Source organism: Triturus cristatus, chromosome 1_1, assembly GCF_964204655.1.
Source record: "Triturus cristatus chromosome 1_1, aTriCri1.1, whole genome shotgun sequence".
Classification (NCBI taxonomy): domain Eukaryota; kingdom Metazoa; phylum Chordata; class Amphibia; order Caudata; family Salamandridae; genus Triturus; species Triturus cristatus.
Genome location: NC_140579.1, coordinates 992,421,533 through 992,443,492, shown reverse-complemented (window position 1 = coordinate 992,443,492; position 21,960 = coordinate 992,421,533). Strand labels below are relative to the sequence as shown.

General features: G+C 42.7%; 1 protein-coding gene across 3 annotated transcripts in view; it reads left to right on the top strand.

Annotated features, from left to right (window-relative positions):
* LOC146871423 (sodium channel protein type 4 subunit alpha-like) overlaps nucleotides 1-21,960 on the top strand; it is a 1,828,482-nt gene that overhangs the window by 928,614 nt on the left and 877,908 nt on the right. The window lies entirely within an intron of this gene.

Below are 21,960 nucleotides of genomic sequence, written 5' to 3'. Positions count from 1 at the left end.
TTTAGAGTACGCATGTCACTTTGGGTGGCTCTCTTGCAACGGCCAGCCTGACATGCACACTTTAAACCTTTCTACCCAGCTGTCTTAGACAGCCGGATGGAGAGCAGGCACAGGACCCCAACAGCGCAAGGAGTGTGGAGCTAGTCCTCTCCAGCCAATCCTGGTGCTTCTCTCATGCTACCTGAGCAATAGGAGAGCAGCGTCTTGATTGGTAGACGGGGAGTTGGCTGAGGCTCTGGAAGCCTATGCTGGAGCCACTGACAATGACACAGAGAGGAGCGCAGAGGCAGGAGGTTGAGTTAATCTTTTAGTTATTGTTACATTTAATTTAACTCTCTGACAGGCACTGTGGAACATTTGCAGTCCTGGGCGTCCGCGGGGTGGGGGGGGTTTGAGGCGCGTCCGTCCGGTGCTGGCCCGGTGACAATGTGGTATTATCACTCAGGCAGCGCATGTTACAGTAGCGGACAGCCATGTGCTCTGAGCAGGGAGGCAGCCACCCACCTCCCTCCATGCCTAGGGTGATCAACCGTCCGTAAATTTCACGGACCGTCCGTTATTTTTGTGGCCTGTCCGTTGTCCGTCAACATTCCTTTCACGGACGCCTTCGGTCCGTAATTATCACGATTACAGCAGGCTGTGCTGTTCCCCTGCGAGAAGCCCCAGGAGTTTAAACGTTCTCTCCCTCGGGGCCTCTCGCACTTCTCTTTGAACTCTGGAGGCTCCAGCAGCCCCTCCCCAACCTCGAGCAGACTGTGGACAGGCCCATTGTCATTCTGTCTGCTGCTGATCATCACATAAAGAATGACAATGGGCCGTCTGCCTTTGATGTGCCTTGAAGGCGAGTAACTCGCTTGGAGCCAGTAGATTATACCACCCACATCTGAGCAAAACAAAATCTACTATTACTATTAGATCCTGTTAGAACCGGCGGTCTCTAGTTGGCAGAGGTATACACTGACAAATAGGGACCCACCTTTTCTAGTCAGGGCAAGGATATTACACACTCAGATAACCCCTGCTCACCCCCTTGGTAGCTTGGCAGAGCAAATAAATATAGAAGTATGCAGTTCCTCAAGAGAACTAATGGTGAGAAGAAAAATGTATGAGTCCACAACGTCAGGAGGAGAATCCTCCTTAAGGAAAAAGACCCTCACACTCCCGGCAGACTAGCTGTCATATATCGTCAGCACGTGGCCCAGATGTCAAGTTTCATCATCAGGTCTGCTCCGAATCGGGGCGGCGCTGCAATCCCCGATCGGCGACCTTAGTGGCGCCTTTTAGTGGAGATCTTTATTCCTTAAATGCCGATAGGTGAGTGCAGGTGAGGGCCCTAAAGTGAAAAAGTGTGTGGTGGAAGAGGTGTGTTAAAAGTAAGTAGTGGGAATCCTAAGTAACAAGGTTTATTAAATGAAAGGGGACCCACTCTTAATTAAAAACAATAACGTGCGTAATACTCCAGTTAAGATGACTGTTTTACGCTATAGTAATGTGTGGTCAACATGTTTCTTGCATTGGTTAAAAGTAACCGCAATTCTTCAGGACCAGGTGATTCACACACTTATTGGTAGTGGTAGCGACTAGTGGGGCACTTACCACACGTACAGCACCCTAATAAGTGGTTACTAGTGAAGGGGATGTACAACGCCTGTAAAAGAAAAAACAGGGGGACAAACATACATGTTAAACAACATCTTTATGACACAACTATCGTAGGTATCGCCTAAAAAAACTGCAACCAACTGGTGTCATGCAGTGTTAATAGTAACTTGGCAGAGCAGACAGGCCTATCTCAGAGGCAGTGTGTTAAGCATTTATGACCACATACAGTAATAAAGTGAATACACTACAAACGGACACAACACAGGAGTTATTATAAAAAAATAAGTATTTTTATATAAGGCTTAGCACAAGACCAAGTAGCGATAAAAATATACCACAATCTAAATAAATACTCTTTGGAAGGAAAAATAATAGTTCAGGTGAAGTTTCTCTTTAGGAAATAGTTCTTTAGCAACAAAAGTAAGTATTCTTCATAAAGCACAGTTCTTGGCAACAATGTGACCCCGCAGGAGTCACACGACGTCGATTTTACGATATTCCCAAGGTTCGGCGTCGACCGCGAGGAGCGCTACGTCGAGCCTGGTGTTGCAACAGACTTCACAACACAGTACCTTGAGAATGAAGAAACGCGATGTTCCACGGCGTCGAGAGGTCGGCGTCGATCGAGCCTCGGAGTCGGGGCGATCTGCAGTGGCGTCGAGAGGTGTCGGGCCGGAGCAGCGCTCACGGCGTTGAGACCGGCGCAGCTTCGATGCGATCAGCGGGGGCGTCGAGACGGGGTCACTGGGAGCTGGAGCCGAACTCACTACTCTCCCTGGCGTCGCTACTGGCGTCGATCGGGCCTGGCGGCCGGCGTCGAAGGCTCGGGACACTGGAGCCGTACTCAAGATGTCGAGCTGGATTTAGCGGCGTCCGTCGACGTCGAGATTGCAGATTCCTCCTGTGCACAAGCAATTCAGCACAGGTTGAAGTCCTTTAGCCCTGTGACTTCAACAGGAGGCTGGCACTCTTCCAGCCCTTGGAGATTTTCTTGCAAGCTTGAGAGTACACACTGAGTTCCTCTCTCCTGGTCCCTTGGCAAAAATAAAGAAGCAGCTTCAGGCTCCCCACAGCAAACAGCACACTGGCAGAAGGGGGAGGCAAGTCCTTGGATCAGCAGGCTTCTTGTCCTTGGTAGAGGTTTCCTTGTCAGAAGTGATCTAATTTCTTTGGTTCAGGGGTCCTTCTTTTATACCCCTTTTCTGCTTTGTTCCCTTTGTTTAAGCAGGGAAATTCCCCCCATCCCAGGTTTGTTGTGGGTGTTGCCAGGCCGAGGCACCTGGCCTATTCACTGAGCAGGGCAGGGTCATCAGCCGCCCAGCATGAGGCGGAGCCAGTATTGTCACTGGCAGGGGCAGGGCCATCAGTCGCCCGGCAGGAGGTGGAGCCAGCATTGTGTCAGGCAGGGCAGGCTACCAGGGGCTACTCTTCCCCCACTCTAAAGGTAAATGCCTCATTCACCCCACACTGACTCATTCAGACCTCTGGAGCCCCCCAGCCCCTGACACACACACCAGACCAGCAGAGACCGGTGGATAGTCGGACAAGAAAATAGCCACTTTCTAAAAGGGCTATTTTCAAACACAGAATTTAAAAACCATCCATCCTAAAGGATGTGTTATTAAATTCTGAGTTCAGGGATACTAAACTCGAACCGCTACCATGCTCCCTGAGTCAGATAAGATTATAATGGAGTTAATAATCAGTCTGCCTATTCTGGCCTATGGGAGGCAGGTAGCCCTTCAATAGTGAAAAACGAAAATGGCTGTAATTCACTATTAGGTCATGCCACACACATCAGGGCGTGACCTACCTTTTACCAACAATGCACCCAGCCCTAGGGCCTACCATAGAGGTGTCTGAAATGTGGCAAAGTGAAGGTTTTAGAGACTGGCAAGTAGGTTTCCTTGCCAAGTCGACATGGCAGTCAGGGACTGCACACAGGCTCTGCGATGGCAAGCCTGGGACACATTTTACAAGCTGTTTCTGTGGGTGGCACAACCGGTGCTGCAAGCCCACCAGCAGCAGTTAACTTACATGCCCTTGGCACACACAGTGCACTAGACTAGGGTCGGAACAGTAAGTCAACCAAGCCAATCATGGTAACACCAACCAATGTATCAATTTAACATAGGGAGCACTTGCACTGTGGCACTGATTAGCAGCGGCACAGTGCCCAAAGCAATATTCCAGCAAAACATCGTTAACAGAAGAGGCCAACAGAAAAAATGGACGAGAGACTCATGCCAATGATACCAGGTCTAACAGATCCGTTTGCTTTTTTTAAGCCTTAACTGTTTAGCTCGTATTTATGTTTTTTTTGTAAATATTAATCATTACTTCTGAACCGAGTTTCCCAGCTTCATGCAGTTTTGCACAACTGGACTACTGCAATGCAATATGTGAGAACATTTACATGTAAATGTTCTCACATATTGCATTGCAGTTGTCTAGTTGTGCAAAACTGCATGGGGCTGGGAAACTCGGTTCAGACGTAATGTTTAATATTTTAGTAAAAAATAAATACGAGCTTAAACAGTTAAAAAAAGGAAACGGAAATTAGATCCTCAAACACTGCAACCAGGTGTTAATTCTAGGGCTTCATCGAAACCTTTGCTAGACATCAATCGGAGAAATACTGCGTTTTCAAAATTCTCAATTTGGTCTGAACAATACTCTCTGCACATGACCACCAACATACAAGAAAGAACAAAGAAAACAGTTTGTAGTGGAAGATAAATGCATACAAGCTCCCAGCTGGTCATCTTAAAGTTGATAAGGTCTTTTTCTTTTAGATCTGGAATTAGCCAAAACCTTAAGATTTTACTAAACGTCTGTGTATAATATATTTACTCATAGGGGCGGGCATTCAGTCAGCCCTCTTCCCTCACAGCCGTTTGTTGTGCCATTTGCATTATTTTTCTTTCACTTACTACCACATACAGCATGGAGAATTATGTCAGCACACTTCAGACACTAGCTAATTTAATTATGAGTGACTGCATTCTACTGTTTCACACGGAGCGCTTGCACATACAAAGACATCTTCTGTGCCATGGACTACTACGGCAATGCATGCTTTTAGAGACCAAAAAAGATTTTGCTTTTAGCCAATATTTTTTAATATATATTTTCAAGGGACCACCAACAATCTAGTTGTACAAAAATCACAAAAAAATAACATGCATTGACAAAGCCAAGAAGCTAGCCACCAGCAAATGTTTTTTTCCCCCACTTTACCCAACAAAAAACAAGCAGCTAAAGTGATGCGCAAAATGTTGTGAGTTATGTTTTTATGGTTCTCTACACAAAATGGTGATTGCAAAGTTAAAAACGAAGATTGGTGGTTAGTAATTGTACAGGGGATGCCTATCTTCTGTGTGAGATTTTAAAACATGACGACGTGAATGGTTGCAAAGGCCCTTTGGAAAGGTTGATTCTTCACCTTTCTTGTGTATATTGCTGTATTTGGGTGTTATACGGGTACCAATGAGGTCCAAACTATGCCCAGAAAGTGTTAAAAAGTGTAAACATGAGAAAATAATGTAGTTATACTATCACAAAACTTTTAGCTGCAGAATTTCCCTTTTCTTGCCAAATAATTTAGTCAAATCTGCAGCATAATTTGGCCCTCCCCTGCTGAATAATTCCAGTGGCCCTGCACATAGTACCTACCAGTATGGATGACATGTGACTCCTACACCTTGCAGCCCCATTGTCTTAATTAACATTTCCTATACATTGATTTACATGCATATATGAGTCATTGTCTCTGAACAATGTGTGTGAGCTAAAGTGCTCAACACCCTACATTGGGCTGACTAGCACTATAAAAGAATTGAAATACACACGAGATAGGGTCTATATGGGTCTTGTTGTGGTCGTAAAGAGCGTGTGAATCCAAAGACTGTAAGCTGTCTGTTTTTTTTGTAACACAGAAAAACTGTTAAATACCTGCAAATGAACTGTGCAAATGTTTCAAAACATATCAGCAGTTAGGAAACCACAAATGGACCACTTGTTTGTAATTCAGAAGTTTGCTGTAAACAGAGGTAAAAATAGGTTCAAGACAATTTACTTGGTGATGTTCAAATGATACATATTTGCTGAAACCACCTTTCCACACATTATTGTTTGTGCACTATATAGTTTTATCAGTAAAACTGCATCTTGGTATTTTGTTGACATTTCAATGCAAACTGTTCTGTATGTAAAAGATAGTGCCTCCTTCTGACCTACAATAATGCCTTAACAACTTCTAGTCTGTAGCACACTTCTGTGCATCATTGAGAATCTGCAGTTAGAGCTCACAGAAAGGAAACAGCCCAAGCAGTATACAATCTCCAATATACAGGTAAAGTAAGGCGGACTGAAATATGGCTAACCAGGGCATTATATAGCAATGTCATCTTCTATCTAACCATTCTGGATTGCAATAATACTATAACACTCAGCAGTGTGTAGCCAATTTTAGCTCATGCAGGCTGGTTAGTAACTCCCTTTTCCTGCTTAATGCTCTTACCCTCATACAAGACTTGTTCGCTATGGGTCTTATCCATCACTCAGTTCTGTACCAGCCACTAAATCAGTCATCACCAGCTGAACAGTCATGGAATACCTAAAGCGATCTGACACATAAAGCTGGTCACTCGGAGGACTGCCCTCTAGTCCAGCCCTGCAGGTCCCAATTAACTACATTCTATGTGTACCGCTTTATGGCACTCATATATGAGATGCTGGTAACAAAGACCATCTGAGCAAATCTTCCTGACCACTTTTGTCACCAAACATGCCTGCTCAGAACCATGAACTGTAAACAAAACATCAGACTGGACAACCCACTGCAGTAACCACATAAATAGCTTGTGATCATATGGAATAGCACAAAAAGACCTGCACAGTTGCTAAAAGCCGCACGCATACCAAAAAAACGTGATTGCCTTAACCCAACAAACTTATTTTGACTTGTACTTACATTGGTTGTCTATTTACTTACTTATATACTGTTGGGCGACCTCCTCTGATGTGTCTGTAAAACGTACCTTTTGTATCAAATTTTTGTCCTTAATTTTGAGCCTTTGTCCTGAATTTTTATACTCCCTGTCCTGAATTTGCACCCATGCCTGTTGGTCACTCTACCTCCACCTGGGACGAACACCACCCCGAGCTCCATCACCCTCGTCTCCCAAGGGTCATCGTATCCTCTCAGTCACCAGTGCTCCACCTCACTTTCAATTCAACTTTATCGTTATTTTAAATCAAAGACTTATTTTAGTCTCAATAAAAACACTACTAAACATAACGTTAGTGAAACATTTATATTAAACACACATAAAACATACAACATACAGAGTACTTACTATCAACATCGAAAGCTCCCTGCTGCTAGAATACCAATATGCATTTTAATTTATCCTTTAGCAGCATTGATCCATGTACGTGTCACAACTTTATAGTAAGTAGACCGGGCCGCCAGTTTCTCAGCTTTGCCTTGCTTAGATTGTCAAGTGCGTGGTGCGAGTGCAAACATTTGAAGGCAGGGAGTTAAACTGTTTCCACAGCGCCTGAAAAACACGGATCATACTTGCATGGTCCGAACATGGAAACTTCCAGAATCAATCAGCACTGAGTGGCTTCATTAACCCTTGGATGAGTGTGAGGCTGTGTGCTGAGCTTTGGAATTTAATGTAATTCAATTTAATTTTGATAATCGAATGGAGCCGGCTAAGACCAGTAAGGGCTGAGATATGGTGGTCAAACTTTCAGCTGCCTGTCAGAAGTTAAAAGTGCTTGAGCAGTACAGCTCTTTTTTAACTTGTTTTTTTTTTTTTTATCAGACACCATACCTCACATGCAGACAAATATAAAAGTTATTTTAAAAAATCCCGTTCGTTCAAGTGGGGCCTGCTTCAGCTTTCATACTCTCCATCTAATAGTTTCTGAACGGGCCCCATTGTTTGGTCAGGCGATAATCTGTTGCAATATTGCGTGTTTTGTTGCCATTTCACTGAAAGTGGTTGCGTGTCACAGCCCTTCTTGAACTTTTGGGGCAGAACCCTACATCTATATTTTACCTGGCCTACACTTCACTCATAATATTATCTGCACAGCACATCCACCACATACCCTAACGTTTCGCTCTTTTCTGTGTGTGCTTTGGGGGTTATTTCTGAGGAGCGCCTCTTCGGGGAGTTTGTTTTGAATGTGGATTCTCACCAATAAGCCACACCCAATCCCTGCACTCCCACCTGGGAGGCAAATATACCACTGCACCTTTGAATAATATACACCTTTGAGCATGTCTTACCACCCATGGCACTGCAAGACTTCAACACAAAACAAACAGCACCTTTTGAAAAGGGGTTTTATTTAACAAAATGCAAAGACTCTATCACTTTTAGAATAAGGCTTGGGGTTTACAACATAATACTCTCTAAACAAAGGCTATCTCAGATACCAAATGCATAAGATTCAAATTGATGTAGCAAATGTATAATCTAAAGGCATGAATCAATAACTGAGCAAACAATAATACTGATTAATAAACGAGCAGTAACTGTTATAAGATAAGATACACTGGACGTCCTGCACGAGATCAGAAAGAGATATATATACATACATACATAAACAGACAGTAGAGGATCACTCTGGAGGTGCACCTCCCACACCACAAAGAAAACATCTCAGACGATCACAGCCACTGGCTCACATCACAATGGCAATAACCACAAAACTCAATACGTCACCTGATGCATACACTGCCCACTTCTGGCCGGGGGAAGTCTTCACACAGCCGGGGATCAGAGCTCAGCAATCAGGGTTCAATCCGAGATAGACACGTCTGCCCTCGCTCGGAATCCAAACTCCCGCCAGACCAGTGGAGACTCCCCTTTTTAATCCAAATCCAAACCTAACGAAGCTTCTAGCAAGCCTCGCCCCCTCGTTCTCATGAGAGCCCGTACCAGTCTGCTCCAAGGCCATGGCATCGGTTGATCAGGCCTTTGCTATGGCTTTGAGATGGAACATGTACATTCCTCTGCTAAGAACCGGTTTTTAAGTGTGAAAAACAGGAGGAAGAGCATAACATGCCCTCCCCACTTTGCAGCTACGTGCAAGCACAGAAAATAGCTTCAATCATGAAAATGGAGTTAGTTAGGTCATGCACACAGAAAGGCCCAAAGCAAGATGGAATTGAAAAGCAAGATGACATGAAAGCATGTCAAAGCTAAGCACTGAATTCTCACCAATGCACAATACAATACACATTCCTGCACAACTGCACGCCTTCAAATGCACATCCCACACGCTCTGCTCTTGGCAAGACTGTTCCACTCCGTAACAGCTCCCATTGAAAGACAGCATGATTATAGAACAGAAGAGAAGCAGGCATATGCAGGACCATCCTACATTAAGGCTAGGGTAAAATAACACACTAAAATCAATTAAAATGGTGGTAGTTGGAGGTCATCATAGGATGCCAGACTACAAAAGTGGCTCTTTCACCACAGAGTTGCAGCTAAACCCACTTGTGTTGGCTACGTCTCTGGGAGTACTGTGCTGGTATTAAGTACTCCATGTCGAGGCATTGTTATTTTACCTTTTCGGCGGGGTCGATATTAATGTTGTTTGGAAGAAATAAGTATTGGTTTGTTGGCAAATATACATTTTTCGGGACAGTGTCAGTCATATGTATAGGGTGACCAGGTGACTCTCACCAGGGCACAACTTTTCCAGTTTTGATTTGCCATACCAGTGCATTCTGGGAGCTGTAGTCTAGGTTAATTTTAGTTCAACCAATTGGTCGAACACACTAGCTAATAATGTAAAAGCAAAGCCTAGGTCTGGAAAAGTAATTCTCCCCGTAACTTGCAGGCATCTTGCCGCCTTACATATGTAGCACCAACGGGCAGTGTCTCAAAAAGGAAAAAGTCTTCCTTGGTGTATTTGAGAGATGCAGTTCTTTTGAAGAAGTGTCTGCAAAGCGCTATGCTTCTGTTGGGATCTGTGTGAGGTGTCACTATTTCGAACAAAATGTAACCTGCAGCTCCATAGGGGCATTGTCGGTGTGAAGTGCAGCTCTTTAGGCAGGAATGGGTGTGGAGACTACGTATGTGTGTGTATGCAATGGTGTCAACATTGGGTGTGCATATTTGAAGCCACTTCTCTTTGGGCTAGCACCTGGAGAAGTATCTCTTTGGGATCATACTAATTGGCTTGTCATTGAAGGATGAAAAGGAGCAATGAAATCAGCACAGACAAACTTTAAAGTTGAATAAATTTTGTGTTATTATTGAGACAAGAAAAAACTAAAAATAATTCCCCACCCCTTGAGTTTTTAAATTAATAGAACGGTCAACGAAAAACGAATACATCATACCATTACCATCTACTATGCAATACCCTAGCCTGTATGTGACTCTCAGCTATCTCTCTCACCACACCACTTTACCTAGTTCTTTGGGTTCTAGACCCTGTCCACTTTGCATTGGCATATTGGTCTCCTCTTAGGCCTACCAGACACCTTCTTCACACTGATCTTTTAGTCTTTTCGCAAACTTACCGTATCAGGCCAGCACTGCCATAGCTCAGTGATTCCAGGTTATATTATGTCTGACTCGGACCCTCTAGACAAATTAAGAGGTCGAATGTTCACTAGACTGGCTACCCCGCCCCCTTTTTGTTAAAACTAGAAGCAACTGTATTCGTCCATCTCCACCTTTTGGTCATCCCTCATCAATCCCCATCAAGTCTTACTTGATATGATTTATTGCTTCCGGCCCTGCCTCTTTAGCAGATTATTTTTCTTCTAAATGTATCTGTTAGCCCTGGGCATCTGTGTCCTTGCTTTAGCAACACCAGAAAGAGCTGGGGCTACCTCATGAAACCTGGCTTTCCCAATGACTAGTGCTGTGTGAGACTATTACAAGGAACTTCTACTGCCAGTGTCTAGGAAAGTGCCAATATTATCCATGCATTGTTCACAGCTGGACTTGTCCCCAAAGTTTGGCAATCCAGTGTTGTTACCCCCCTGCCTTCAAAAGATGGTTTGGATGTTCCAAATGTTTATAACTCTGATCTCATGGTGCTGTCACCCACTTTGAAAAAAATAGACAAAGCAAATAATGTCTGAACAACTTACCGACCATCTTTAAAAATCCGATGCGCTGGACACTCCTCTGAGTTTCTGTCCAAGTAGATAGATGGAATCAGTCATGGCTTTGGTACTTAATGAGTTGCTTCATTAATATTGTTTGAGACGATGTGGCTTAGCAAGGCTGATCCTAATAGCTCTTGAATTTGACACAATCGTCCACTGTATCATCATTGAAAGGTTTGATGATGTGGATCTCTCTAGAACCACATCAACCTGATTTAGAATTTTTTTGTTTTTTCCCGGCCCTTTTTAGTTTTTCCCTCTGTTTCATTGTAGTTGCAAGGTCGTCTGCTGTGGCGCCTCACAAGATTTTTCTCTTCTCCCTATGGGTTTCTTTGTTTAGTTAAGCTCTTTGTCTTGTTTTATTTTTTAAAAATGTATTTAATACTTGTGCTCAATCATGTCGGAGGATGGTGATGAACATAAAATTTTGTGCCCCCTCGCACCCCCCCACCCCGGAAATATTTCTGTGGACGCCCATGCTTGCAGTGACTTCAGTCTCAATTTAAGAGCTTTCAATCGTGGCCCATTATAAACATTGATTAAAATGGAACACGGTGGAGAGCTGTGGTGTTAAGCCTAAGGGCATTGCTGCTTTTTTTCAGTGCTTGTCAATGATGATGGGTAAGTAGGCCCTTTAACAGGTAGAGTCTTGTGAGTTAGACAGCAGATCTTAAAAATAATTCTGTTTCTCACAGGTAGCCAATGTAGGGTCTGTATAAAAGGGGCAGATGCTGCTCCAGGGGGGAGGTTACAGATAAGATTTGTTCTGTACTACCTGAAGCTTAGATAGCAACTTCTCATTTGCGGAGGCCAAAAGCACATTGTCATAGTCTAGACAGCTGATAACCAGTGCCTGGACTAAAGATTTCCTTGTGGAGAATGGTAATAAAGGAAAGACTCTTCTCAGTATACGGAACTAGTAAAAACATGAGCCTACACTGCCCATGGGAGAGATAGTCCTTGCAATAGTGAAAAATAAATTAGCAATATTTCACTATTGGGATATGTAAAACACACCAGAACATGTCCTGGGCCTACCTTAGGGGAGACTTACATGTAGTAAAAGGGAAGGTTTCGGCGTGGCACCTTGGTGCACTTGCCAGGCTGAAATGTCCGTTTAAAACTGCTCTCACAGACACTGCAGTGGCAGGTCTGAGGCAGGTTTGCAAGGATACTCGTGTGTGGCACAATCAGTGCTGCGGACTCACTAGTGGCATTTGGTTTACTGGCCCTGGGGACACCTGGTGCACTTTTCTAGGGACTTACTAGTAAATCCAAATATGCCAATCATGGATAAATCAATCACCAGTACAATTTACACAGATAGCACATTCACTTTAGCATTGGTTAGCAGTGGTAAAGTGCCAGAGCCCTAAAGCCAGCAAAAACAGGTCAGAATAAATAGGATGAAGAAGGCCGAAAGTTTAGAGATAACCCTGCAAAAGGGGCCAGGTCCAACACTTCTCATATGACATGCCGTCTTTTGAATACTAATAACTGATTCATTAAACACCTATTCAGCTCAATCTATGCCGGAGAGGAGCTTGGATCCTGATACTTTCTCTAAAATCTATCATTGGTGGATTAATGCCACTCTTAACCTTCTTGCCCCAAACAATCTTTATAGAAATCACAGAGCCTCCCCCACAGAACCTTGGTTTGATGACGAACTTAAGCTACAAAAACAAACCTGCCTTAGATTGGAAAGGAAATGGCGTACCAACTACGATTCCTTAGATAAAGACTTTTATAAACTGGCCATCTCAGTCACAAGGAGATAATTGTGAGAGGCAAAATCGAGCTATTTTACATCTAAAATTCAGTCCTCCTTAAACTCTTCTAACAAACTTTTTGATGTGGTAAAACTACTAACTAAGGTTCTCGATCCCAAAAACAACACCTCTGACCAAGTGTTCTGTAATGCCCTAGGTTTCACCTTTAACACTAAGGTTGAGGCTGTCTATAACTCGCTCTCTTCCAGCTCTTCATTCACTGCTCCTCTAGAACAGGACACTTGGGTTGTGCAGGAATTAACCGCAACTATCCCTTTGAATAAATGGCCCAGCAAGACAATAGTACAGTCCCCATCTCCAGCATGCCTGAAGGGATCCTCCCCTCGGACAATACTGATTTAACCTGTTCTTCCTCTTTATCCATAGTATCTGTTCAGTCCTTACTTAGTCAGATCAAGTGAGGTTCTCCACTTGTCCCTTGGCCCCCCCCCCCCCCTGAATCCTTCACCTTTCTTCTGAAACTGTATCCAAGTACCTTACAGACATCTTTAATCGGATGTTCAAGACTGGCTACCTTCTGAAAGAGTAGAAAAGAGCCTCAATCTTCCCTCTTTGCCAACGATCCTAATGAGTACTGCCCCATCTCTCACCTTCCCTTCCCGGTGAAGATTTTAGGGAAGGCCATTAATACTACGGTCTTCCGGACAATACCAAATTAGGCCTCAGAAGTGAAAATAGTACAGAATTAGCCCTTATTACCACCTCTACAGGAATTAGACAAACCCTAGAAGCAGGTGGGAATGCTGCCCTAATTTTATTAGATCTCTCTGCAGTACTCGACACGGTCAATCACATCCTACTCACTGACCTCTGTCCTTTCTAGGTATCAGGGGTAGGGCTGTCCAGCTTCTAAAGTCCTTCCTCTGAGACCGAGAGTAGTTTGTCACCCTGAATGAGTTAAACTCTTTCTCTTTTTCTCTACCATGTGGGGTCCCACAGAGCTCTTTGTTGAGCCTGACTCTCTTTAATCTCTTTGTGACCCCCCTTGGCTGATTTGATTGAATCTTTTGACTTTACAGTATTATCCTATGCTGATGACACCCAGATTGTGGTGTCAGTGGCCAGTAATCCTGACAACCCTGCCTTCAGATTCCATGACTGCATGCTGCAGATTAGGTGGATGTCCCATAACTATCTCAAAATGAAATCGTGTAAAACCAAGGTGTTACTGTTTGGCATCAATACATCTTTTTGGTCTCCCAGAAGGTGGCCACAGGATCCTGGAGCACCCCCTCCCCTGTCTCCGAGGCCAAAAACCTAGGGGTTCTCTTTGATTGCAATCTTTCTTTTGATGGCCATTTCAATTCTATCACTTCTTAGTCTTTCTTCATGCTTAAGACACTAAGGAAAATTCATCCGTTCATCTAGTGCGATCTACGGAAACGTTTGGTCTCCATTCTTATTATTTCCAAAATAGTTTATTGTAATGCCTTGTTTTCTAACATCATTTAAAGATGCCTACAAAAACTGCAAATTCTTCTTCAGCATTCTGGGGCACGACTACTGGGAATTCCCAAGTTCCACTCTGTCTCCCAGGGCCTCTCCCAGCTACACTGGCTGCCCATTTAAAAGCAAATAGATTTCAAGTCCTTTTGCATTGCCTTTAAGACGTTGCACAAAGTTGGACCGAAGTGTCTGAAATAATGCGTCCAATGGCAAAACCCCAGTAGATCACTTAGATCGTTGTCAGCTCGAAATCTAGTAGTAACTAGTCAAAAGATCTAACTGGGGGGCAGGAGCTTCATCACGTGTACTGCTAAGCTTTGGAACTCGATGCCCCCACAGCTTGAGAAAAAACAGAACCGTTTTTCTGGAAAGCTCCTAAAACCTGACTTTACAGCAGTTAGAGCTGTTGTTCTCTCATCGCTAAAGTTGTCTGTTTTGGACTGTGATCTGTTTCCAAAACTATAGCGCCTAGACAACCCAGGGTAGTAGAGTGCTATCAGTCTAATGACTTCATTTTCAAGAAGCCCCATAGTCTTGGGATGTGTGTCCATATTAAAACCAATATCAAATATGAATATATGTTTCTCAAGGCTTTTGTTCCTAAAATCAAAGTAACAAACTTGATGGACACTATAAACAAACTGGAAAACTTCATATTCATTCACTCCAATAAATACTGGTGCCACCAAATGTAGAAGCCTTGCACTCCTGATATTCTGCAAGAAAAAGCTCTGAAAGTGATTGAGTTGTATGAAGGCCTCAGTCCCGACTGAATTTATCTTCAAATTTTCCACGGTAGCAGGTAAGAGGAACTATTTCATGTTCTGATTGCCCTTAAAATTAGGGCAATGCAGAACTTGGGGAGATTGCCTAAGAGGGAACGGAGAATGAGCAGGGTAGGTGTAGTGTTTACACAAGAGGGTGGGTGCCCAGTCACTGACTGGTGTATGATAATTGAGGTGTGTAGTATTTATTACAGTGGTGTGATTAAATTACTTTCTTTCTTGCAAAGATGAGCACTGGGCTCCGAGCTCGAGCACCCCCACACTAACTGCTTGAGAAGCTTATGACTGCTCATCCTCCCTACCCTGAGACTGAGATGCACATGGGGTTGCACTTGGCTTAGTTTACATACCCATAGTAGGACTGGCCCCAAGACATAGTTGAGGCCTAGTAGCCCCCAAGCTACCACGTGGCCAAAAAAACGGGGTCTGACTCCTCGGCACTATAAAGCAATTTCTCAGATTTGGTCATTGTTCCCTATGGTACCAGAATATACATAAAGATGTTTCTGTTTACAACACCGTAATAAGACCTTCTATATTCAGAAACTGATACCACACAATATATGCACTTACATGCTCTTGCAACCTTCTCTATATTTGCAAAATCACACCAGAAATCAAAGTACAGATGGAACATTATTGCAGCTCCTGTGGTGGACCATTGCATGGAAAAGAAACACATTGAAGACAGTTTCAGATGAGCAATGGGGGAAATCTGAACACCAGAGAAGGGAGCACAAGTTCACTATAACTCAACAGGTGAGGTAATCAATATAAATTCTCAAAAATGAGGACGCTGCAAACAGGCAATTACAGAATGTGGCACAATTTATGCAAACAGTGAAATCCACAGGAAGCAGCCACTCCTTACCAGACTCAAGAATGGACAAATGAGCACTACCAACCGACAATACCTAATTTTTGCCATGTGACACACAGCATGTGCATATAACAGTCTCAATAGGTTTACTCTACCAGAGTCACTGGATGTCCTAACGTCTCACCGAACCATCAGATTCAAATGGTGTTGCTGTATTAGGACTCCATACACAATCTTGAAAGGTTCCAAATACAAAGGCAATCTGAATAATGTGAATGTCCGACACAGCCTGCCTAAAAGAATGGAAGGCGTGCTTGGACAATAGAATGCACCACCATTGGATTGGATTGGAGAGTACACTGAGCCGGAAGCTATCTGCTGCACAACTCTTGATGTGCTGACAGAAATGCAAGAAGTGCCCTGCTTAATCACATGAAAGATGCAAGGCATTTTAGGAAAACAGCAGCTCCAGAAGATGAGCCCAATATGATGCTGCCGTTCTTCTGCTCTGTGGTTAATTTGTGAAAAAATAAGTGCTGGGGCTCTCGTCAGGGGCCCATTGCTCTTATTAGCGCCGCCTATAATGAAACCAACTATTAACCATGAGACCCTACGAGTGGGGAGAGGATGTGGCGTAACCGCCAGAGCTGCGACATTTGGAGCTGAGAAACCAGGCTCGAGTCTCGGCTTTGGCTTTACATCCTGTGATTCTGGGCAAATCACTTAATTTCCCCGTGTCTACCAAAAATGAATGTGTTCTTAATTGGTGCTCATGAAAAGCGCTCAAATACCTTTAGGTCTAGTTTTCATGAAAATTAAGCACTGCTTCTGCTGCAGTAAAGGTCGATACTACCTGTTGAAGGGAAATGTCCTATTCATAAAGATTGCTAGTATGATTTTATTAAAACAATGAAAATTCACATTAACAAATACTGGGGGAACCTCCAACATATCAGAAATTCGTGCTGTAGCTTTTTAAATAAGACATGCCCAAGACCACCCTCTGACTCTATTGAAGTTCCAGACTCGAAAACAGGTACTTACATCCCAGACCATGGATTGAGGCATCAACTTCCCTCTCGATTTCCAGAGCGCCGCTTAAGTCAAGGATATGATTTCCCAACACAGCAATAAAAGGTAGAGGCAACCTTAATATCAATATACAAGAGGAGAAATGCATTAGCATTTTAAGGTACAGCTTTTGCCACTATGGGACAATCGATGCATGTTACTGTATCTTGTTGATTTACTGTTGGGTCAAACACATACCCATGCTTAAATCTACTACAGATCTAAATGAAACAATAATTCCAGCTAGAATTAGTGTAAGAACTGATCATTTATAATAAGTGGTTGACATTGTTGTGCTCACAACATGAAGGACTACCGCGCTGAATAGAATGTTTACACTAAAACATCATGTTTCAAGTTCAATCAAAGACCAGGTTCCGATGAAGAAACCTATAAAGGCCTCTTTCACTTGCTGAAACAAGTTGATAAAATGTAATTGAAGAGGGATGGAGTGAATTAACATGATGAAAGTGACCCAGTTGTCCAAGCAAAAACAAGATAGGACCTCTTCCATCACAGACGAATTTGCAACAGTCTTGAGAAGAGGAGGCACAGTTATATGAGCTGAACCGTGCATAAGTACCCTGCCAGCCAAATTGAGACTGAGAATACTTGTGTGTGTGTTCATTTGTGTATAAAGCCTGTGCTAACAATGCACATAATTTACCATAATTCTCTCGATAATGGAATGCTCATACACTTTAAATTGAAATTAATGCATTTTCGAACAATCTACTATTATAATAGTTTAATGTGATATAAGATCACTCTTTTTACTGGATTGTCACCTTTTTTTTCAAAATCTTCACAAAACATTCCGCAAACAATAGTAAGCCCGTTTATCACTGTCACTGTGCAAGTGGAGTGGAGGCGGTTGTCCATTAAACTATAATAAATCTGTGTACGTTAAACAGACCACTTGCTGAGAGCTTTAGGGTACAATTTTGTGGATTTAGTGCACAGAACTATGATAACGTATGATTTTTAATCACTTAATGAAATGTCAAATACTCTGGAGTCAACCATTGTTCAGCATGAGTTTGTATGCACAGCTCTTGTAACATTTCCTATAATTTTGATAGTTTCCCCATCTACGATTGCTAATCCAGGCTCCAGCTTTGGGCCAAGTAGCTCTTCGATTTTGGAAGATCGCCTTGGACCCTGGAACACTTTTCATGATACTAAAACAGATGCTGGTTGCCACTTTATTCAAGGAAGGCTGGATCATGCAAACCTTCATCCAATTGTAAACTTGATCTTTACTTTGAATTAAAAATGTTCTGTGTTCACATCAGATTGATGGAGTTTTAAATCTACAGAATTATGCTCTTTAGCACTCAGCAAGGGCTCTATTTAAAATGTAGAGACTAACTTCACACTTCAAGAAACTCTCTTGATTTATGGCAAGTTGATATATCAAGGCACACAAATGCAAGCACCTCCCTACTTCAAGCCTTTACATTAGATCTTGACAGTACTGTCAAGGGCATATTTAAAGTATTAATAAATGATAATTGCGCCATCTCTCAAAAGACAAGAGTGACCCGGAAACTGGGCATCAGCGATTATAACAGACACCCACTGTTTCAGATATTAACAAAACAGATCACAAATTAGCGGTATTCTACATACTGGCTTAGTACAAGAAAACATTTTTCAAATGATTTATTGGACACTCGTCACAATGGAAAAGCTTGGGCTTGGTAGATTCCGCAAGAAGCTGAAGATGTTAAGAAACTCTGGCTGACTACCTTCACATGTTTTAAAAAGCCCAATAATATCGGACTGGTGGAAAGAATTAACATGAGGTCAAATATGATTTCAAATGCAGGTCTTGACGTCCCTCTTCCCACATTGAGAAAGGCTACAGAGCCGGCCAAAACAAGTCTGGCACAATCTGCACTTTCACATGTCCCCTTTTTGTAATGAGTACAAAATTATGAAAGTTTCCACCGCTATCTATAGTTCAAATCAAATGTATTGAAAAAGGGCTTAGTTAATTTGAACCAGCACACATCCCACATCAAAATAAAAGAATTACAAATTTAAAACTAACCAAGAGTCTTGCATTTATACTCAACAACATTTCATGGTAGAAAATCATAGTTAGAAATGGCTTAAAATTTCAATAAAATAAATTCATATTTTTGTGCAATAGTCAGAAGTGTCTCAATATTATACATGAATAACTAAAGTGCTTGATTTATGCTCTCTTACAACAGTTTTCAGATGGTTCAATTATGTTTTTATGTGATGTTTGCTGGAATAACTGCTGTTTGGGCAACACAGGAGTTTCCACCAAGATATGTTTTGTAACACTGATCAAACATTATCAAACAAAGAAATGATCTTTAATGACAATGACAAATGGACACAAATACAACAAGGAAATCAACTGTTGCTACTATAGCGTCTGTGGTAGCAAAAGTAATCACCGAGAAGTTGGAAATCCACTCTCAATCAACACTTTGACACCTGGATTCAAGACATGGCTAATTTAACATAAACGGAAACATTTTCATTCAAACTCGGATGTCAATTGGATTTATTTAATCTAATTTGGGAAACGTTCTTAGCGTTTTATGATTATTAAAGGAGGAACACAATAGTCTCAATAATGTTAATAATGTTACTGCTAAGTCTGTGCTACAGATATGATTAGTCTGATACTTTGTATTTACTTTGGTATAATTACTATACTTAATTTAGATATGTTCTTGAATGCATGTCCTGTTCTTCTACATTGTTAGTAGTAGGACCCAATTTTTTTGTTTAATTTCGGTTCCTTTTTGCATTTGTTAGTTTATGTAATACTCAAAGTACTTGAAAGGAACTTGAAACTTTACAGATTTGTTTTCTCATTGTTCTTGTTTCATTTGCAACTGCTCTATTAAGTGCATTTATTGGAGTAAAAGATATGGGATGTAAAAAACAGTACTTCCCCAACCTCCCAGAAAGGTTGTTTTCTTACCACAATGATGGAGTAGTGGTACAAAGTTCTTCACCTTCAAAAATAGGCCCTATTTCCTTCCTATTCTATTACAGGCCTGCAGGCAAAATTTTAAGGCCCGATTTAGAGTTTGGCAGTCGGGGTGCACCATCGCAAACACAAAGTACCACCCTGTGTACCAAACTCTGTCTGCTTAACTCATTTAGATATGGGTGAACTGTACATTTTCCATCAAAAAGCCCCGTTTGGTTCAGTCGGTGGAAAGCTTCCTCCAATGGCCTAATAAAGTAGGGTTTGTCAGAGGAAGGGCATTTACACTGCCTGCCCTATTTAGAGCATATGTTCTTTTTTTGGTCGAGCCTAGGCAGCACATTTGTTGTCTCTTTGAGACATGCTGTATTCACTCTGACACTACAGCCCGCCTATTGCCTTTGTATTCGTCCCTTCGATTGTTAAAAAATGCTTGCTTCCTAGTAGTTAATCCTTCCTGTTTGTCCCTCCTTTTTGTGTTTGGTTTCCTCCAACAGAACATCGGCCAATTACTGTTAATATTACACATTCATTATATTTCCGTTTGGGGGACTATTTGTTTCTTTTATTCCTGCCTGTTTAACTGTTTGCCCACCTTCGATGGTTCAGCTTCGGCACCCGTCACTTAATCTCCCCATCCTATTCAAATTTGAGATGAAATGTCAGGCTCTTCAGACACTGTTTTCGAGGGCGCCTCTTGAATTTTCTCTGACTTCAAAGTGTGAGGATATTCCCTTAGCCCTTTCAGCTTCGCTACTTGTTGCTTTAGCAAACCTTGGTCACCTGACTTTCAACAGCCCAACCTTGCAGCATAGTTAAGGACAAAGCTCGGGCAACTCCCATCGCATTTTCTCTAACGCTTGTTTATATAATGTAAATTTGAGCAAACCTGAAGGTGTTTGAGCACTTTACATGAGTGCTAACCATAATACAAGGTCAGATTAATTTTTGGGGGCATTATTTATAGAGCGTGAATTCGATTGACCTGAAGGCATTGGAGCGCTTTACAAAAGCGGCAGTTACATTACACAAAGTCAGGTCACGTGTTTTGTTTTTAGATGCGCAGAGATTAAGTGATGCCATTGCCATTCCTGTTTATCCATTATTTCCTCTCTACCTCACAAATGGGAGCATTTTGTTGTTGTTGCTATGTCCAGTGCTCCTATACCAAGGGGGCTGGGACAAAGGGCAGGGCCGGGGGCTTGCTGGTAAACGGATGGTGCGAGCAGTGTTTTGAATGGAAAACTCTGGAGAAGGATCCCTGGTGAACAGTGGACTGGGGGTAAAAGGGATGTGATGTCTCTGCCATAGGAAAGTACTTCACTGCTTTTTTTCAGAAACTGTTCAATTCTCTAGTGATGCAGTCGCACACAGAATGTTATAGTGGTATTGACTTGCATCGAGGCACTTGTCTTTTTGTCTGTGCATTAAAAAACTTTTGAATGTGTGTATAAATGTTTTGTGGTGCAAGCAAGTATTCGTGAATCAGACTGCATGATCCAGTGTGTAGTAATTATATAGCTCTTCAATCCCTGGTGGCACAGCACCCAGGATAATGTGCTGCATGTCTAAACACTTCTAAGGTCCCAAATGAGAGACCTATTGGCTATGCCAATGTTTGTTTCCTGTTTGTCACTGCCAGGTAAAACCCAGGGGTCAGAAGTGGAAATATTGACACCCACATCCTGAAAGAGAACTCCCAGGGTGTGGGTGTCATTAGTTTTGCAGAAACTAACTCACTCTTTGAATCAATCAATCAGGGGGTTTGTAAAGCGCGCTACTCACCGCGAGGGTCTCAAGGCGCTGGTGGGGTGGGGGGCAGCTCCGGATCAGTCGAAGTGCCAACTCTTGAGGTCCTTCCTGAATGTGTGCAGGGTCAGGGAGTGTCTGATGTTCACGAGGAGTTTGTTCCAGGTCTTGGCTACGATGTAGGAGAAAGCTCTCCTGCCTGTTCTGTTTCTGCGGATGCGGGGGACTTCAGCCCAGCCAGGGCGAGGTCGGCCGAGTGGAGGTTCGTCTTGGGTACATGGAAGGATATTCTCACGTTGAGGTATTTGGGTCCGATGTTGTTGAGGGATTTGTAGGCGTGGGTGAGGAGTTTGAAGGTGACCCTTTTCTTGACGGGGAGCCAGTGGAGGTCTCGTAGGTGTTGCATCATGTGTTCGTGACGTGGTTTCCCGAGGACTAGTCTGGCAGCGGTGTTTGTTTCTGAAAAACAATAAAAGTTTAATGTTTTGTGAACACCCAACTAAACCGATGGTGGCCATCAACCAAACCTTTTGCACCTTGAAGGGGACAGGCAGGAC